We start from the raw sequence: 21,230 nt of genomic DNA, 5'->3' as shown, positions 1-21,230 counted from the left end.
GTTTGCACTGGACACAGCCCTGTTGGTTTAAAAGGCCTGTATTCTCCCCAAGTGTAATCCATTTTTGCAATCTGATTGCCTTTTGGCTCACTTATCAGGTAATCCCTTTCTGCCAAGTGATTACTTTTCTGCTGGTTGATCAAATCAGAGTCCTGACCTTCTAAAGGCTCTTTGGGTGTAACATCAGCTGCCATCATGCCCCAAGTCTTTTTTGCCTGGGGCCCTGGACCTGGGCCCCTCATCCCATTTCCCTGAATTATTCTACACTCTGATGCCCAATGGAGTCCTCTGTTGCATTTTGGACATGGGGTTTTAGGTCTTCGTTCACCCTGTCTTCTTACTGTATCTCCATACCTACACTGAGCTCTTAGATGTCCAATTTTTCTACATTGAAAACATCGCCGAGTTTCTCTAGAAGTCCCTTGCCAAGAGGGACCCTGTCTTTCCACGTTCATCATTGTCCGGGTGTAAAAAGCATTTGTTCCCACTGTAGCACAGCGTCTTATGATCTCCTCTAAAGGAGCATCTTTGTCTAATCCCCATATAATTCTTTTGCAGATCTCATTGGCATTTTCCTTAGCCAAATGTCTGGTCATTATTTCTGTAGCTGCATTTTCTCCAATAGTTCTTTTGACAGCAGTTTGCAAACGTCCCACAAAATCTGCAAAAGGTTCATTGGGACCTTGCTGTATTTTAGTGAAAGCCTCTCCACGATCTTTCTGTCCAGGGAGGACACCCCAAGCTTTTATTGCAGCCTTAGCAATTTGTTCATATATTGTCATGGTATAATTAATCTGTTCCGAATTCTCTCCATACTGACCTTTACCAGCTAAGTGCTCAAAAGTGAATTGTGTGTTAACTCCTATTTCCAAATTGCATCTGACTTGAATTTTACATAATTCATGAAATTCCGCAAGCCATAATAAATTTTCTCCAGGTTCCAGACATGTCCTTGCTATGGATTTCCAATCATTCGGGGTTAGGACTTCATAAGACAAAGCATCTAGTAACATTTTGACATAAGCTGATGTAGCCCCATAAAGGGTACAACCTTTTTTCAAATCCTTAATTTTATTCAAATCTAAAGGTGCCTATCTTCTCCTTTTTTTACCTACAGAGTCAATCTCTTCAATCACAGGATATGCATGTATAAAATCACTTATATCCTGTCCTTCTCTCTTAGCTTTAACCAATGCTTTTTCTAATCTTGTCATAGGCTTAGGCTGTTTCACAGGCAATTCTGTTTGTGTTTCTGCCTCTTCCCCTCTTTCTTCCTCCATCTCTGAAGGTGGGGTTGATGTGGGCCTGTCAATAAACTGTTCTCTAGGCAGGGTTGAAGCTTCTTCAAGAGAATCATACCATAATTCCTCATTTAAATCCTCTTGCTCTAGGGAAAGATCTTGATCTTTCCTTTTTTCCTCACACTTCCTCCTCTGTTCATTTTTAGAACTTTTCCTTCTCCTACAACTTGCTTGATAGTTTAAGGCTAATTGAACTATGTTGTAGATATAAAATACTTCTGCAGAAATTGAACGAGGCCCATTTTTTGCTTGAAATTCTTTCATTTCAAATCCCACTAGCTTCCATTTATCTACATCTATCTTTTCTTCCTCTAAGAACCAAGGAGATGTGAGTCTTAATGCAGCCAAGAGTTTAGCAATCTGTACCCAGGTTACAAGTAAACTCTGCTCCTCAATTATCTTGATTATACTCTCTATAGTACCACTCCTGAATGGGGATGGAGCTGAGGTTGCTTCTGGGGCTGTGGTTGAGTCGGCTGAGGTCCAGGGATTGAATTTAGCTAACATGTGCCCCATTTCAGCTATAAGAGATTGCTGCTTTAGCCCTTAACAAGTTAAGTTCCTTATTTATCTATTAACACGCTCACTTAATCTTTAACAAAGTTTCCTCGTTACTCACGGTTCTGGGTCAGAGAGACTGAGATCTGGATGGGAGGCTTTTCCACTGGAATCAGGACCGTGTCTGGGCACCAAATTGCGAAGGTCTGGTCTATCTCCTCTTGTCAGGATAAGCAAAAGTCCTTGCCCCACGTTGGGCGCCAATTGTAGCGAAGCTGTCGTCTCCAGAAGCTGCTGGATCGTTCTCTGGGAAGAGATCTGCTGTGTCTACTCAAATCTCTCAGACAGATTCTTCTTCCTGTAGTGAACCGTTGTCTCCAGGCAATTGCTGTTAACTCTTGTCCTTAGAAGTGACTTCCCTTCCTGCAGAGAGCCCCGTCAGGCCTGATGTAATGCAGAGACCTCTCCTCTTCCTGGAGTGCTGTCCTCTTTTATCCTCCCAGAGAATGGGCGTGAGATAATGCAAGGGCTTCTGGGAAGAACCACTTCAGCCAATGAGCTTGCTCCTTCTATCAAGTCAACCTGAGTTCTCACCTTGTAATTGTCCAGACAACCTGAATTCTCACCTTGTCACTGTCCAGACAACCTGAGTTCTTACCTAGTAATCCTAACAGATGCATCCTCCAGAGTTCTTTCCCTGGGTGTAGCTGGTCCAGTTCATTACTGCTCTACTGGAACTGATTTGGTTCATCTCATTATTGAAGAGGGCCACGTCGATCAGAATACATCCTCATACAGTATTGTTGTTGAAGTATGTAATGATCTTCTGGTCCTGCTCATTTCCCTCAGCATCAGTTCATGTAAGTCTCTCCAGGCCTTTCTGAAATCATCCTGCTGATCTTTTCTTACAGAACAATAATATTACATAATATGATGAATGTTGTTCTTAAACAATATTGTTGTTACCGTGTTGTTAAAAAAAAAAAAAAGTATACCACACCTTGACAAACAAGAAAATAAATGCTTATTCTCTTCCATTGCTTTCTTATTGCCTCTGCTGATATTTGAGGGCAATAGGGAAGGAAGATTGTGGACCAACTTTCTATATTAGGGTCAATGAGATACTTTGAGCTCAAATTGATGCTTGTTAGAAAGAATAATATTCCAAATACGAGACCCATCCTACAGAAGAATAGGATGTAAGGAAGAGCAAATTTCAGGCCATTGGAAGATAAAATTCATGTCTAGTCAGAGATGTAGTAAAATAACCTCTGAGATTAGTTCTGTGTTTGAGATACTTCTATACTAGTTTGACCTTGAACCTTAATTTAGAATTAGTAAGAATTATCTACCATTAGTAAGAGACAGCTGCAGGAACAATAGAGGAAGAGCTCAGGTTCTTATCACACAATTCAAAGACATTTTACGTGAAAAACAGCCTCTTGAAAGATGATGTTTCCTAGACACAGAAGACCAGCACTTTTCCTTTTCCAGTCTCTGATAAACCCTCCTAACTCGGCACACTAGGGAATAAAGACATTCCTCTGACTCCAGATTCATTCTTACCAAGGGAAATGCCATAAGTCTTCTTGTACATGTTTTCCTGAGGCTGGTGCAAGAAGCCTCACCCCTCCTGGATGAAGTCCACAGCCACATCCTTGAATGTCATCAATTCCTAAACCACCAAAATCATGCGCTGAAAGACACTTCAGAGTCCAACCTTCTTCAATATACAGGAAGACACAAGTTCAGAGAAGTGATTTGCTCAAGGGTCATCCCATTTATGTGTGTCAGAGGCAACTCTTGTTGTCATTAAGAGGCTGATTGAATTTTGAGAAATAGCATTTTTAGGAGGAGTTGGAATAAAGCTAACAATTGTCTTATCATGAAATGAACCTTCTTGTGGAATCAGGGAGAAAGTTTATGTTTTACAGAGGCACTGATACATTGTTGGTGGAGTTGTGAAAGAATCCGGCCATTCTGTAGAGCAGTTTGGGGCTATGCTCAAAAAGTTATCAAATTGTGCATACCCATTGACCCAGCAGTTGTACTATTGGGCTCATATCCCAAAGAGATCTTAAAGAAGGGAAAGGGACCTGGATGTGCAAGAATGTTTACGGCAGCCCTCTTTGTAGTGGCCAGAAACTGAGTGGATGCCCATCAATTGGAGATTACCAATAAATTGTGGTATATGAATATTATGGAATATTTTTGTTCTGTAAGAAATGACCATCAGGATGATTTCAGAGAGGCCTGGAGAGACTTACATGAACTGATACTGAGTGAAATGAGCAGAACCAGGAGATCATTATATACTTGAACAATAATACTTTATGATGATCAGTTCTGATGGACGTGGCCATCTTCAAATGAGATGAACCAAATCAGTTCCAATACAGCAGTAATGACCTGGACCAGCTACCCCCTGGGAAAGAACTCTGGGAGTTGACTATGAACCACTACATAGAATTCCAAAACCCTCTACCTTTGTCCACCTGCATTTTTTATTTCCGTCACAGGCTAATTGTACACTATTTCAAAGTCCAATTCTTGTTCTACAGCAAAACAACTGTTTGGACATGTAAAAAAAAAGTTTATGTTTTATCTATAAAATAGATGGATCTGTGGAAGAGAGCAAAGAGGGTGATGAAAAATGTCTTCCTCAGCAGACCTGATATAAATGATATGTTCTGAACACAATGCTTCAAAGAGTTCATGAGGAGCTAACTCTAACCTTAACTCTAACCCAAAATCCTCTGGGAGAAAAAGTTATATGTCATCACTTAAAGAGAACAAAGTGAAAGAAAAGATATATTTTGTTTTCTCAGAATCTGGAATAAAGTTTTATCTTATGAAAAGGATTCTAAAGAGATATTCATCAGAATCTAGACTGTACTGAGTGGTAGGAGACAGTTTCCATCCAAGTGAAGTACTATTATCTGTTGTTCTACTAAGCACCTGAGGTCGTTCTGGGCATGATGTTATCATGAGTAAAACATGCCTTTATTTATAATGGCTTTCATTTCTTTATTCCATTATATTATTTCATTACAGAAAAGAACATTTAGCATGGAGATTTTTTTCATCAATTAAACAACAATTCAGGAGGAAAATACTTTGCCATCTCTTTATTTAAAAAAACATACTTTAAAGAGACACTTACAAACTACAGAATCTTGGGAGGACAAGAGCCATGAAAATCAACTGAGATGCCAACTATATATGGATGGACCATATATGGAAAGGCTGGTCAGAGCTGAGAATACTCTGATACTTGGGAGAGCTCCTCTATATTTCCAACCATCTATATATGTAAAACGTCCATTTGGCCAATGCACCTGGATTTTGATGGTTTTCCATATCATTTTCTTCCATTTCCACTATAAGCATAGGATTCACTTCATCAGAGATTCCAATGTTTGGGAACAATTCTCCCTTGTTCCATTTTTTTTTAAAATACATTTTGATTTTTTCTTTACTACATCTTTATTTGAGGTGTATGTGTCATCCATATTTCATGTTTTATTTATTTCATTCAATTATTTCACATCAGAACAATTGAGAAATTCGTTGCTCTTTTACACTGTTTGCAATTCTAAAGATTTCTAAATCTTTCCTCTTCTCTAGTGTGCTGGACTGTCTGTGCACACTATTTTAGACCACTAGGGCCACATATACAAGTCTTTGGGATAATCCTGGATACACGAAAACTAGCCGATCTTGAGATGCAAAACAGCCTTTTTTTTTATAGGTAATCTCAGCAGGGGGTATCAGGAAACAAGAGCAAGAGTGTGCAAGAGCAAATGTATGTATGTGTGCCTGTGTCTGTGTCTGTCTGTCTGTCTGTCTCTGTCTCTCTCTCATGGACTCAAAGCTTTATATTGATTCTCCTCTGGGACTACCCTGTGCTTAGCCCATTCAGCTATGCACAGGTGGATTCACAGAAGGAAGACACCTGGAGTTAGTGCTGCATTCTAGATGGAGATCTAGCAAGGGGCACCCCCTCCCCATCTAAAGGAACCTATTTGTTAGGATTACTAGGTGAGAATTCAGGTTGTCTGGACAATTACAAGGTGAGAACTCAGGTTGACTTGATAGAAGGAGCAAGCTCATTGGCTGAAGTGGTTCTTCCCAGAAGCCCTTGCATTATCCCACGCCCATTCTCTGGGAGGATAAAAGAGGCAACATTGGGCCTGGAGAGCAGATTGGACTGGAGAAGGACAAGAGTTAAAGAGGAGAAGACTCTGCACTACATCTGGCTTGACACAGCTCTCTGCAGGAAGGGAAGTCGGCTCTCTGCAGGAAGGGAAGTCACTTCTCTGGACAAGAGTTAACAACAAGTGCCTGGAGACAACGGTTCACTACAGGAAGAAGAATCTGTCTGAGAGATTTGAGTAGACACAGCAGATCTCTTCCCAGAGAGCGATCCGGCAGCTTCTGGAGACGACAGCTCACTACACCTATTAGTAGTTTATTTAACTCTTGGCAGACACAACCTCCTGCCTCAGAGGCCAAGGCTCTTTTTACCTCCTGGGCCTTCCCTACCAGCTGTCATGGAGTACATGACAATTCTCAGGGACACAAACGCCCTTAACATATCCCCCTTTTTTATTAATAAGGCTGAGTGTTTGTATGTTTGTGCCTTAAGCAGCTGTAGAGATTTTCTAAAAATACGTATACGTATAAAACATGTGTCAGAGTAGAAGTAACAATACAAAGATACAAGAGAGGGGATGGGAAAGGAAGCATGTTTGATCCAATGAGCCAGTGTCTTCACAGTCATGTTGGCCCCAAGTCAGGTGTTGGGACCAGAGTATTAGGTGGAGCTGTGGAAGGATTTCCCCAAATCAGCTGCAACTCAGACGCAAGGTAGGCAATTGGAAGTCCTGAGGTTGTGGGGCAGCACCCGGACAGCATGTGAGCTGTCTGATACAATGTTAATGGGCTCGGGGTGTCTCCTACAGGCCTGGAGAATAGAGAAAGATCATTTTCCTGGAGTCACACAGAGTCTCCATCACCTGAATCTCTTTTGAGCACTCATGATAAACTGAGGCCTTGCAGTTCTTAGAGGCGTCGGTAAGGACATTTGTGCCTTGCACGGGGCTCATCAATAATCATCTTAAGAGGGGGCTGTACTGTAGTGTGGGACAGCAAGGCAAGTAGCAAGCATGGGGAAAGGGGGCTCAGTGTAGCTACTGAACATAATACGGCCATGGCCAATAAGTTTGCATGATGACTTCTCCAGCTCCTGGAAGGAAAGGACCCGCATGTGCAAAAATGTTTGTGGCAGCCCTCTTTGTAGTGGCCAGAAACTGGAAGTTGAATGGGTGCCCATCAATTGGAGAATGTCTGAATAAATTGTGGAATATGAATGTTATGGAATATTATTCTGTAAGAAATGACCAGCAGGAAGATTTTAGAGAGTCCTGGAGACACTGACATGAACTGATGCTGAGTGAAATGAGCAGGACCAGGAGATCATTATACACTTCAACAACAATACTGTATGAGGATCAATTCTGATGGACGAGGCTCTCTCCAACCATGAGATGAACCAAATCAGTTCCATTTGTTCAAGAATGAATAGAACCAGCTACACCCAGTGAAAAAACTCTGGAAAATGAATGTGAACCACTACATAGCATTTCCAATCCTTCTGTTTTTGTCCACTTGCATTTTTGTTTTTCTTCTCAGGTTAATTTTACTTTATTTCAAAGTCAGATAGTTCTTGTGCAGCAAAATAACTGTATGGACATGTACATAATTTAACGTATAATTTAACATATTTAACATGTTTTGGTCTACCTCCCATCTGGGGGAAGGGGTGGGGGGAAGGAGGGGAAAAGTTGGAACAGAAAGTTTTCCAATTGTCACTGCTGAAAAATTACCCATGCATGTATCTTGTAAATAAAGAGCTATGAAAAATTAATAAATAATACATTAAGGGTCTTTTCCCTGTTAGATGAGATGCTCTTTTCTCTGTCTCAAGGATAAGTTCTCCCAGCATCTCAATATGGTTCGGTAATACTTTCTGTGATCTTTTCATGTGCACATTGATGTAATACCACAAAAGGACTGTTTTGGTCTACCGAAGAGATCTTTATGGCACACGTGGAGTCCCACATTCCTGTTTATGATTTAGAAACAAGAGCAATGATCTTACAAATCTTGTCCTTTGTGGAGGAAGTCCATTGATGTGGGGAGTTTGACTCAGACTCGCCTTTCAGAATGTCATTAAGGCTGCATTAAAGAAACTGGAGGGGAAAAGTTGGAATAGAAGGTTTTGCAAGGGTCAATACAGATATATCTTGAAAATAAAAAGCTATAAAAACAAAAAAAGAAAGAAAGAAAAAGCATACTTGGGAAACAACAAACAAAGAAGTGTGGTCAAAACATGAGTGCTCAAAAGAGATTCAGGTGATGGAGACTCTGTGTGACTCCAGGAAAATGATCTTTTCTCTATTCTCCAGGCCTGTAGGAGACACCCCGAGCCCATTAACATTGTATCAGACAGCTCACATGCTGTCCGGGTGCTGCCCCACAACCTCAGGACTTCCAATTGCCTACCTTGCGTCTGAGTTGCAGCTGATTTGGGGAAATCCTTCCACAGCTCCACCTAATACTCTGGTCCCAACACCTGACTTGGGGCCAACATGACTGTGAAGGCACTGGCTCATTGGATCAAACATGCTTCCTTTCCCATCCCCTCTCTTGTATCTTTGTATTGTTACTTCTACTCTGACACATGTTTTATACGTATACGTATTTTTAGAAAATCTCTACAGCTGCTTAAGGCACAAATACAAACACTCAGCCTTATTAATAAAAATCCTTTGATTGTTTTTGGTTGAACAATTTTGCTCCTACCTAGCCTGCTCTCAGCTGATCTCCATTAGACAAAGAATTTCTGTCAGCTGCTCCCTAGAGCAGTTATACGCAGTTTGTAGCCAGGTTCTAGCTGGCTGGTGTCCACTAGTTGCACATTTCTCCCGACTCTAACCCTAACCCTTGGAATTGTCCACATGCAGATATGAAGTAACCATTAGTTTCAGCTGCAGTCATTCACTGCATTACTGTCTATTATTCCCTTGCTGTTATGGGTCAAAGAATCAAACATTTTAACTTAAGTGTTTCAGAGAAATAAACACAGAAGCCTTCACTCATCTATAAAGCTGTAAGAATGTTCTCTGAGGTTCAGAATTTTCCCATAAAAAAAGAGTTTATGTTATTTTACCAAAAAGAAAGGAAGAAACTGGAATAAGGATTCGAGCCCCTACCATTGCATCTGTCCAACTGGTTTCTGAAATAGGCTCAGAGTATTCACCCTGTCTAATTGTAAGTTCAATATCTGATTGGTAACTAGTGATTAGTACACTGCTGGAGGCCAGGAGAGCCAACAGCTCCTTCACATGTGGAGAGTCACCCCGTAAGTGTTCCCTGCCTCTTTCAGTTCCTTAAATTTCTTCCACTCTAATGGGGCCCATGTCCTTCCCTGGGGGCCATCGAACCTGGGGCTAGCTTCTCCCCAAATCCTGGTCTCCTGCATTCCTAATTCTGTGTGCAAATCTCCAAATCCTCCACAAGGAGCAGGAGGGAAGCCTTCCTCAGGGCAGGTGGAGGGCCGAGATGTAGGCCATGACTGAGGCAACCTTTCCTCTGTGGCCCTCTCCTCCCTCCTCTTCTCCCTGCCTCCTCCCATGGCAAGACAGAGGGGAAGCCTTCCCGAGAACAGCCCAAGGTCCCAGTGGACCCTTTGCTGATTTTGTGGGACATCTGTGGACAGCTGTCATAGGAACTGATGGTGAAAATGCAGCAACAGGAATCATGATAATAATAATAATCATCATCTTGCTGGAGAAAATGCCAATGAGGTTTGTAGAAGAACCACACTGGGACTACACAGGGATGCTCCTCTAGAGGAGATCATGAGAGGCTGCGCCACAGTGGCACAAATGCCCTTTGCACATAGGCTATGATGCAGAACATGGGAAGACAGAGTCCCTCGTGGCCAGGGACTTCAGAGAGACTCGCCATGCCTTCAGTGTGGTAAAGTCGGGCACCTGAAAGCTCAGTGTCGGCACAGAGACAGAGTGAGAACACAGGATGAGAGAACAAGACCCAGAACCCCATGTCCAAAATGCAACAGAGGCTTCCAGAATGTAGATTGACTCAGGAAAGGGCAAGGGGGCTCGGCTGTATTTTTGTGCCTCTCTCTCTCTCTCTCTCTCTCTCTCTCTCTCTCTCTCTCTCTCTCTCTCTCTCTCTGTCTCTCTCTCTCTCTCTCTCTCTCTCTCTGTCTCTCTCTCTCTCTGTCTCTCTCTGTCTCTCTCTGTCTCTCTGTCTCTCTGTCTCTGTCTCTGTCTCTGTCTCTGTCTCTCTCTCTCTCTCTCTCTCTCTCTCTCTCTCTCTCTCTCTCTCTCTGTCTCTGTCTCCCCCCTCCCCTCTCTCTCTTTCTCTTCTTTTTTTTTACTCTATTTCAATATCTGTCTCTTTCTCTGTCATTGTGTCTTCGTTCTGTTTCTCTGGCTCTTTCTTTTTCTCCTATTCATTCTCTTATTTTCTGGTGCTCTCTATTTCTCCCTCTGGCACTTTCTTTCTCTCCTTTTTTCTAGCTCTGGCTTGCTCTCTCTAACTCTTTTTCTGTGTCTTTGTTTCTGTCTCTGAGTTGCTCTTTTTCTAACTCTTTCCTACTCTGGCCCCCTTCTCTGTTTCTCTGTCGATTTGTCTCTCTCTTGGGTTTTTTCTCTTTCTCACTTTCTGACTCTCTTCTTCTCTCCCACTGTCACATTCACTGTCTCCCTCTCACTCTGGTTTACTGGTTTGAATCATCTCATTGTTGAAGAGAGGCATGTTCATCAGAATGGATCATTGTACAGTCTTGTTGTTGCCATGTACAATGATCTCCTGGTTCTGCTCATTTCCCTCAGGGCCTCTCTGAAATCTTCCTGCTGGTCGTCTCTTACAGAACAATAATATTCCATTACATTCATATGCCACAGTTTATTCAGCCATTCTCCAACAGATGGGCGTCCACTCAGTTTCCAGTTTCTTGCCACTACAAGGAGGGCTGCCACAAACATTATTGCACATGTGGGTCTATTTCCCTCCTTTAAGATCTCTTTGGGATATAAGCCCAGTAGAACTACTGTTTTTTTTAAGATATATAGAGAAGTGACTCAAATTTATAAGAATTCAAACCATTCTCCAATCAATAAATGGGAAAAGGACAAGAACAGACAATTTTCATATAAAGAAATTGAAAATATTTCTAGTCATATGAGAAGGTGTTCCAAATCACTATTGATCCCATGAATGAAAGTTAAGACAACTCTGAGATACCATTACACACCTGTCAGATTGGCTAGAATGAGAGGGAAGGATAATGCAGAATGTTGGAGAGGATGCGGGAAAACTGGGACACTGACACATTGTTGGAGGAATTGTGAATACATCCAGCCATTCTGGAGAGAAATCTGGAACTATGCCCAAAAAGTTATCAAACTGTGCATCCCCTTTGATCCAGCAGTGCTACTACCGGGCTTATATCCCAAAGAGATCTTAAAGGAGGGAAAGGGAACCCCATGTGCAGTTTTTTTTAATTTTCAAAACATTTGCAAGGATAATTTTTCAACATTAATCCTTGTAAAATCTTGTGTTGCAAATTTTCTCTTCCTTCCCTCACCCTTCCTCTAGATGGCAAGTAATCCAGTTTTATGTTAAACACATAAAAATAAGCATTTAATCAAATATATGTATACAAATGATCATGCTGCATAAGAAAAATCAGATCCAAAAGGATCCTCTCTCTGGGTGTAGATGGCTTTCTGCATCACAAGATCATTGGAACCAGCCTCAGTCATCTTCTTGCTGGAAAGGGCCACTTGAATCCAAATTGATCATTGTATAATCTTGTTGTTGCCATGTCCAATGATTTGTTCTGCTCACTTCACTCACCATCACTTCAAGTAAGTTTTGCCAGGCCTCTCTGAAATCATCCTGCTGGTTCTTTCTTACAGAATAATAATATTCCATCACATCCATATACCATAGTTTATTCAGCCATTCTCCAACTGATGGGCATCCACTCAGTGTCCAGTTTCTGGCCACTACAAAAAGGCTGCCACATTTTTGCACATGTGGGTCACTTTCCCTTTTTTTAGATCTCTTTGGTATATAGGCCAGTAGAAACAACTGATGGAGCAAACTGCAAACCGAGTGGATACCTATCCATTGGAGAATGGCTGAATAAATTGTGGCATGTGAATATTATGGAATATTATTGCTCTGTAAGAAATGACCAGCGGGATGATTTCAGAAAGGCCTGGAGAGACTGACAGGAACTGATGCTGAGTGAGATGGGCGGGACCAGGAGATCATTGTATACTTGAACAACAATACTAAATGATGATCAATTCTGAGGGACGTGGCCATTCTCAACAATGAGATGAACCAGATCAGTTCCAATAGAGCAGTAATGAACTGAACCAGCTACACCCAGCGGAAGAACTCAGGGAGATGACTATGAGCCACTACATAGAATACCCAAGCTCTCTACCTTTTTCCGCCTGCATTTTGGACTTCCTTCACAGGTTAATTGTACACTATTTCAAAGTCCGATTCTTTTTGTACAGCAAAATAACTGTTTCGACATGTGTACATATATTGTATTTAACTTATACTTTAACACACTTAAAACGTATTGGTCAACTGCCATCTGGAGGAAGGGGTGGGGGGAAGGTGGGGAAAAGTTCGAACAAGAGGTTTTGGAATTGTCAATGCTGAAAAATTACCTGTGTATACATTTTGTAAATAAAAAGCTATGATAAAAAATTAAAAACAAAAAACAAAAGAAACACCCTGGATTAAAGGGTGTGCTCGACTTGATAATGCTTTGTGAGCATAGTTCCACATTGCTTTCCAGATTCTTTGGATCAGTTCTCAATTCCATCAACAATGTATTAGTGTCCCAGTTTTCCCACATCCCTTCCAACATTTGTCACTATCTTTTCCTATCATCTCAGTCAAACTGAGAGGTGTGTAGTGATACCTAAGAGTTCACTTAATTGGCATTTCTCTGATCAATAGTGATTTAGAGCATCTTTTCTTATGGCTAGAAATGGTTTTAATTTCTGTATTTGAAAAGTGCCTGTTCATATCTTTGGCCATTTATCAATTGGAGAATGGCTTCAATGCTTATAAATCTGAGTCAATTTTTTATATATTTGAGAAATGAACCCTTTATCAGAACCCTTCAATGCAAATTGTTTTCCCATTGCAGATAAAATAACAAGAAACATAATTCAATGCCATGTCAAGGTTCAAAGAGTTGAGATTAGACCTTGTTGCATAGCTCTGTTGATGTAGAAGGGACCGGGTAGAATACTATAAATAGTCCTATCCAAAGAATCAGCTTCACATACAAAATTAGAGATAAACAGAATTGTAGCCTTCAGTCTGGAAATGTCCAGTTCAAGAAGAATCGAGGTCAGGTGAGATGGGTTCAGAGGGCCCAGAGTGGTCACTGACCTAAAAAATTGGTCCCCAAATGGGAATCTGTTCACTGGCATTGACTATTAGAGTCAAGAATTCTGAGTTCTGGTCCAAGCTCACCTGTTAGATAAACATTCACCAAGTCATGTCCCCTTAAAGGGCATCATTTCCTCATTGATCACTGGAAGGAGGTAACTTTCTAGAAGTTGCTGAATTAGACCATTTCAGGTTCCAGTGATACCATCAGAGGACCATGGAATTGAAGAGGATTGTAGAGGTAATCTGCTTTAACCCCTCATTTTAAAACTGAGTCCCATAGAGAGAAGTGACTTGTCCAAGGTCACATGTAACAGGTAGTAGCCCCCAGATTTGAAATTCCAATTCCCCATCTACATGCTTTCCCATTGCACCACCCTCTAATTCTCAGAGAGAAGTCTTGAAGGGAAGGATCTCGGTTTATTTTTTACGAATTCATAATCTCCAGGAAGCAGTGGGACAGGAAATATCTTTAACTGTGCATAAGGGAAGACCTATGTCCTAATCCTACCTCAGAATTTATTTCCTGAAAATACTCGATCCTTAACTAATTTGGCTTCCTCATCTGTAAAATGGGTGTTAAGTACTACATAGGGTGGTTGTGGAGATCAAATGAAATAACATGTGAAAGTTAGCGAGCCTTCCAATGCTCCATCAGTGCTAGCTGTCCTTGGTTTTCCTGGACCAGTTACTTTATAACTAAAAGAACTCTATAATTCTTATTTTTAAAGAAAAGTAGACCCCAAAATGTGGTTCATTGCTATATATATATATATATATATATATAGTTAAAAACAGGTTCTAAGATACCAGAGATTTTCAACTTTTATTTTTATTCCCCTGGCTTAGTTCAAAGTTATAATTAAATAAAAATCACATTTATCAAGTCTTCCTTCTAACTTTTAAATGCAAGAATACCTAGGTTGGACTGGAGGTTTGGGAGAAGGTGGGATGGAGTGGGGTTGGGGCATATATTTCCTTCCCCCAGGGAACTTTGCAAGCTATGAATCCATGGATTCCTACATAAGCCTGTGGACAGCATAGGGCGACCTCCTGTTTTACCTTCCTTCAGTCAGTCGATAAGCAGGAAGAATACCAGAAGGATAGAAGTCAGTTGGTATCAACCACTGTGCCCAATAGAAGTGAAATATAAACTAATTCATGTTGAAAATATCCCAGCGAGGTTCAAACATTAGCCCATCCACTGGTGGTGCCATTAGGGAAATGTTACAGCTGATTCCATATTAATCATTCTCTAATTCTTTATTGTTTCCAGTTGCCAGGTTTCTCGTGGCATTGCTCCACATCTGGAAGAAAAAACAACTTGGTTCCTGGCCCTCCCTCTCCCTCCCTCCTTACTTCCCTTCCCTGAGGACATGGATGAAGTGGGATTTATTTTTTTACTCTGCTGCCCCGGGTCAAATCCATTTTATTTCTTTCTGCTCCTCTCAGTGGGACTGGGGGTGATGTCTGGAAGCAACTGAAGTAGAGACAGGATTCATTAAATCAAAGGGGGAGATAGGCTGAAGAGAAATTAAAAAGAAAAAGAAATGTCTTCTCCAAAGCAGATGTGGGTAGTGGGAAAATGAGGAAGGATTCCCCAGGTTCTTTGGGTGGTTGACAGCAGCATGGGTCAGGCCTCTCCTCTCTTGCTTTTTCCCAGGGAGTCCAGGGCCAAGCCAGTGGGAAGATCACTTGTTCCCTGACCATTGCCCTGCCCTGATCCTTTAAGATGTGGACACGTGGGAGTATTTCTAACGGGTCATCTTAGGTACAGTGAGCATCTTCTCCCTTTCTTGTGGCCTCAGTACAGGCGGCGGGTACATAGGATGGAGCCAGAGAAAGGTTTTAAAATAAAGAATGTAAAGAGAAAGAGGTAAGAGCTTCATTTTTAGTCTCGAATCTGGCTCTGTGTGGGCGGGGCTGGGGCGGGTGCACCCCTGCTGCAGTGGCAGAGGAGGGGGAGGGGAGGCCAGTGACTTATGGGGGAGGGGGGAACCCAACCCCTAGATGCGGGGAAGGGCTGTGATTCTGTATCTTGCACAGCATCCCCAGGTGTTGCAGCTAAGACTTTTGAGAGGGGAGGAGTCACTCACTGAACAAGGGCTGGTCCAACCCGCCAGACCTGCTGCCCAAGGCTTCCTGCTGCCCAAGGCTTCCCTGCTTGTGGACCCTGTCCTTGCAGCTTAGGAACTGAAGGGCCCAGAGGGACGGCGAGCTTACAGCTTCTCCGGGGCGTCGAGTCCTCCCCAGGTGAGTGCACCCAGAGCCTGGGAGAACCAGTCAGGGTTGTTTGTTTGTGCTGTGTAAGGAATACAGTCCTCTCGTTGACTTTCTAGAAAGCCAGAGGGGGACTCAGCAAAGCTGGGGCCTCTTTATTTTCTGGCTGTGGCTCCCATGTTTTCTTGTACTGAGCTACTGATGTCTGGAAACTTTCTGGAGTCTGTGGTGCCAGGGAGAGTGGGCCTCTGACACCCAGGGGAAACCCAGGAACGTCTTGATGTGGGTGATTCTTGAGCCGAGCCTTCCAGGAGCTTAGTGGTTTCCATGAAGAATTCCTTCAAAATGAGTTCTTTGCCCTAAAGCATGAACAATAGGGAGTCTTGGGTGGGCACAGGGTGGGGATGATGCTTAGTTGTCCCACCCTTCGGGTTCTCCTTCCATGGATACAGACCCGAGGTGTGACTTGGGTGCTTTCATGTGATAGTTAGGAGCTCATTCAGAGGGGAAGATGACTGCAGTCTGGGGATGAAAAGGGCAGAAAACATTTCTGTGTAAAGGAAAGACTAAAGTCGATTATTAAAGGCTGTAAGATGTTGTGACTGTTCAAAGTGATGATTGAGCTAAAGAGGAACAAAAGGAACTTATTTTAGAATATACCCCTAATATACATATAAATGTGTCAACAGCTTTCAAATGAATAGGCTTTGGATAAAAAACAACCCTGTGGTATGTGATTAAAAAAGAGTCAAATCTCTTTGTGAATGATACAAGCTGATACCTCATTGTTTGGGAGCAGTTTCACATTTTGAGTCCGCAGGGAAAGATCTTTCATTTATTAAAAACTCGATAAATGAATGTATAGGAACACAGTGTCAAGGTGCTAAAGTCATGGATGTTCCTGGGGAAGCTTCCCAGCTCCCAGCATGGTCCATGTTTCATTCAATTGTAAGGAACACTTTAACTTTGGGCAAAACCTCAAAAGAAAGAAATCACCTAAACGTGTCAGGACTGAAGTATGTTTTTTAAAGAGCTTTTGATTGAATGGGAAAAGTTGGGGAAGTGCTTTTGGAATGGAATGGAATCTTTCATGATTCCATTGATATTCGGGGGCTCTCCTGAAATTTATGAGGATTAGGAAAAGGAAATGATCGATTAAAAAGACTGATGGCTGAGCTTGAGGAGAATTGAAGGCAGCTCCCGAGGACTTCAAGGCTGCTCAAGTTCCAGCAATTAGACGTCCTCAGCTCACAGTAGGAGTCAGCTGAGGGAGTCTTCTCTGCTGGGAGAGAGAATCGGTTGCTTTGGGCAAGAGCTTCAGTGACAACTCTTACCCTTCCAAGTCACTTCCTCTCTTCTCATCCCAATGATAAAGAAACTATGTCCACAAAAGTCAGGTGACTCAGGCATCACCACATAGAACCTGAAGGGCCAGTCTGGGAAAATCTTTGTAACAATTACAGATATGCTAAGGTGGAACTTGGAGAAGTACTGGGATGCCCCTGCCTAGAGATTTTTTAATCAGAGCAGAGACGACAATTTGTCAAGTATATAATGTCGATGGGATTATTATTCTGTCTAATATCCTGGATTAGATCGTTGAGGTCATCTAACCTCTGATTCTGAGATTTTCTGATCAGATTTCTTGCAGAAGATGGACATTAGCTGACTTGGATCTTTGTATTGATAAAAATAGCTGAGTCTCCCAATTGATTATGCTACAGGATTACTTTTTTTGTGTGCCAGGTCCTGGTTCTGCCCACTGGACTTTGTATCAGATCATATAAGTCTCCCCACATATTTCTGAGACCACCCCACCTTGTCATTTCTTAATTATTCCATGCGATTTAAGTAGCAAGAGGTGTTATCTCATTGCCTGTGAGGTGGTTATAACAGTTGTTCTTATTTCCAGGTTATAGTTAGGAAGCTGCGGGTGAGAGCCATCAACTATCACAGTGAGAAATTAAACACCCTTCACTGAAGGGTTTTGGTCTTTTCATCCCTAGTCTCTAGCACTTCGATGACACCAGTGCTTAGGACCACATGGGAGAACAAACACTATAAACAAGGATGGGGTTTACAGACACAGATGTGCTCACAAGGATAAACAGAACATATTTTGGAAGTGAATTGATTTCATGTATTTTTGTATCTGAATATCTATAGTCTTAAAGTGACTTTTTGAATTGTTGCTCTTTCTCTAAATGTCTCATTTGTACAAGCAAACTTGCAAACCTAGAACGTTACCCCATACTCTTTGTACTTCCTGGGATCCATTTTTTCCTAGATAAAAGGCTTTTTTAAAAATACAGTCTCAATAAGATTATTCTTCAAAGTGGAAAACTATTTCTGTTGTACCATCTTGACGAGTCTTCACAAGTGCCTGAATTTCCCTTCATAGCACAGGATTCTAGCCTTTAAGCCCTTTCAGCCATCACATCTTTTATACATACATAATGTATAATATCTCTAATAATACAGATTTCCTAGAAATGTCAGGAGCCTTTAAATTAACATTTCCCTAGAGATGTATTTATGAGTTCTAAATTCCCTCCCTACTATAACAACTATCTGAGAGCAACAGTCTGCTCAAAATAAGGGCTGTGAAAGAAGAGGAAGGAGTGCTCCCCACCTCCAAAGGCAAACTCTTTTTCTTGACCATTTACAAAGGGTCTTCCCCTGCTAGTAATTCAATGGTAACTTGTAAAGGATGGCCAGTATCTGACGGATCTTGTGTGTGCGTCATCTCAGAACTGTAAGATTATAGTGTCCGCTTTTCTATTGTTGCCAGAGATGATTCATAGAATTGAAAACAATTTCATTAGGTTGTTGCATGGTTGTTCTGGGCCAGAACTTGAAACAAGGTACTGAGTGGGACTGAGGAGACTAGTGGTTTCCTAGTGATGTAATGATTGGTGTATACTCAGTATGGGGCACATAAGGAGAGGCTCTCAGGGTCAGAGAGGACAAGCGCATTAGAAGCTCTCTGAGGCTGAGACAGATTCATTCCCTCGCCCTCCTTTGTTGTGGCTGGAGGCTAAAGCACAAACCCTTGGAAGTCGGGGAGATTCAGAAGCCAGAGTCGGCAGTCGGGCAGAAGGAAGGAAGACAGAGAAGTAGTGGCAGCTGTCCTGTGGAGAACACTGGAACCAAGTCTGCAACAGTCTATCATCAGCCATGCTCTTTCAGTGTCACATGTTTCTGAGATCTTCTCCTTTGTTTTGAGGTTTTTCTCCTTTCCTGTCTCTCTCCAGGTGCTTGTTGCCACCCATGTGTTTCCTTCTCTGTCTGTAAAAAAACAAGCAAACCCTCTCTCCCAGGCAGTTAACCTAACTAATTCCCTTCTATTTACCACTTTCTAACTCTCTTCTCATCATCTGGCAATTACATTGGAGCTGATTACACTGCACACTGCCCTGTTGGTTTAAAAATCCTGTATTCTCCCCAATCATAATCCATTTCTGCTGATTCCTTTTCTGTTGGTTGATCAGGTAATCCCTTTCTTCCATGTTATTGCTTTTGGGCTGATTGATCACATCAGAGTCCTGACCTTCTAAAGACCCCCTGGGTGTAATCTCAGCTGCCATCATGCCCCACCTGTCTTCTGATTGATATCTTGGAGCTGGGCCCCACCTCTCATGTCCCTGGGTCAATCTATATTCTGAGGCCCAGTGAAAGCCCTTGTGGCATTTTGGACATGGGGTTTTAGGTCTTCTCTCAGCCTGTCTTCTCACTCTATCTCCATATCTACACTGAGCTCTTAGATGTCCAGCTTTTCCCACACTGAAAACATCGACGAGTTTCTCTAGAAGTCCTTTGCCAGGACCCTGTCATTCCATGTTCATCATAGTCTGGGTGTAAAAAGTATTTGTTCCCAGTGTAGCACAGCATCATATGATCTTCTCTAAAGGAGCCTCTTTGTGTAGTCCCCATATAATTCTTCTGCAAACCTCATTGGCATTTTCCTTAGCCAGATGTCTGGTCATTACTTCTGTAGCTGCATTTTCTCCAATAGTTCTTGTTAGAGCTGTTTGCAAATGTCCCACAAAATCCGCAAAAGGTTCATTGGGACCTTGCTCTATTTTTGTGAAGGCTTCACCTCTATCTTTCTGTCTGGGGAGGGAACCCCAAGCTTTTATTGCAGCCATTGCGATCTGCTCATACACTGTTATGGGATAATTAATCTCTTCTGAATTCTCTCCATACTGACCTTCACCAGCTAGTTGATCAAAAGTGAATTGTGTGTTAACTCCTCTTTGCCTATTGCATCTGACTTGAATCCTACATAATTCATGATACTCTGAAAGCCACAACAAGTTTTGTCCAAGTTCCAGGCATGTCCTTGCTATGGACTTCCAAACATTTGGGGATAGGACTTCATAAGACAAACCATCTAGTAACATTTTAACATAAGATGATGTAGCCCCATAAAGAGTGCAACCTTTTTTCAAATCCTTAATTTTATCAAATCAATAGGAGTATATCTTCTCCATTTTTGACCTGAAGAGTCAAGCTCTTCAATCACATCTATAAAATCAGATATATCCTCTCCTTCATTTTTTGCCTTAACCAATGCTTTTTCTAATTTTGTCATAGGCTGCTTACTAGGTGTTCTGAATTTGTTACTGCCTCTCCCCCTCCTCCTTCCCCTTCCACCCATGAAGGGTTAATTGAGGGAGGCGGCGATGGGAAATGCTCCTGTTGTGAAGTGCCACTCTCAGAATTATACTTAACTCCATTCTTATCTGATTCTTCATCCTTTTCACCTAGTTTAGTTGAAACCTCCCCCTCCTGCTCTTTCTTCTTTTTCCTTATTCTATACTTTATTTTATTTCCTATAGCCAGTTGTATTAAATTGTGTGTATTAAGTGTGTCTTTGGAAATTGAGTCAGGTTTGTTTTTGTTGTAGTCTTGACAAAGTTGCTCTCCCACTAATTTCCATTCCTCTAGATCCAATTCTTTTTCCATAGAGATCCAAGGAGATATGTACTGCACATTTCTAAAAATTCAGTGATCTACTCCAAAATTATAATCAATCCTTGGCTTTTCATAACCTTGACAATGCCCTCTAAACATTTTCCTTGAACAGAAGGCTGTTTTCTAAAAATTTTCCCCATTTCGCTGAAATTCTACTTTAACTCTTTAACAAAGTTTCCTTCTTGTACTCACCATAATTTCTGGGACAGAGAGACTTTTCCACTGAAATCAGGATCCTGTCTGTCCCACATTGGGGCACCAAAATGTAATGTTCTCTTCTCTAAATTATAATCATTCTCTGGGAGCAGATTTCTTGGGGAGCTTCTGGAAGCAGCCTTAGTTTCAGTTCAGTTCAATAATCCCAAGTGCAGCCAGGAGTTAAAGTCCAAATCCTTTATTTGAAATCTTATCTCCTTCCTTGGGCCCAGTTAGCTTTAATAGAGGCCTGTCTCTCTCCTTGGTTCTCGAGAGTTCTTTGGGATACAGACCCAATAGTGATAGTGGTATTTCTGGATCAAAGGGTATACAGAGTTGGATAGCCCTTTGGGCTTTATTCCAAATGGTTCTCCAGAATGGTTGACTCAGTTCACAAATCTACCAGCATTACATTAGATTTCCAATTTTCCCGCATCCTCTTCAATATTTATTATATTCCTTTTCTATCATATTAGCAAATGTCATAGGTGTAAGGTGATGCCTCAGAGTAAT

Source organism: Sminthopsis crassicaudata, chromosome 2 (genome assembly GCF_048593235.1).
Source record: "Sminthopsis crassicaudata isolate SCR6 chromosome 2, ASM4859323v1, whole genome shotgun sequence".
Classification (NCBI taxonomy): Eukaryota; Metazoa; Chordata; class Mammalia; order Dasyuromorphia; family Dasyuridae; genus Sminthopsis; species Sminthopsis crassicaudata.
This window is presented reverse-complemented; position numbering follows the sequence as displayed.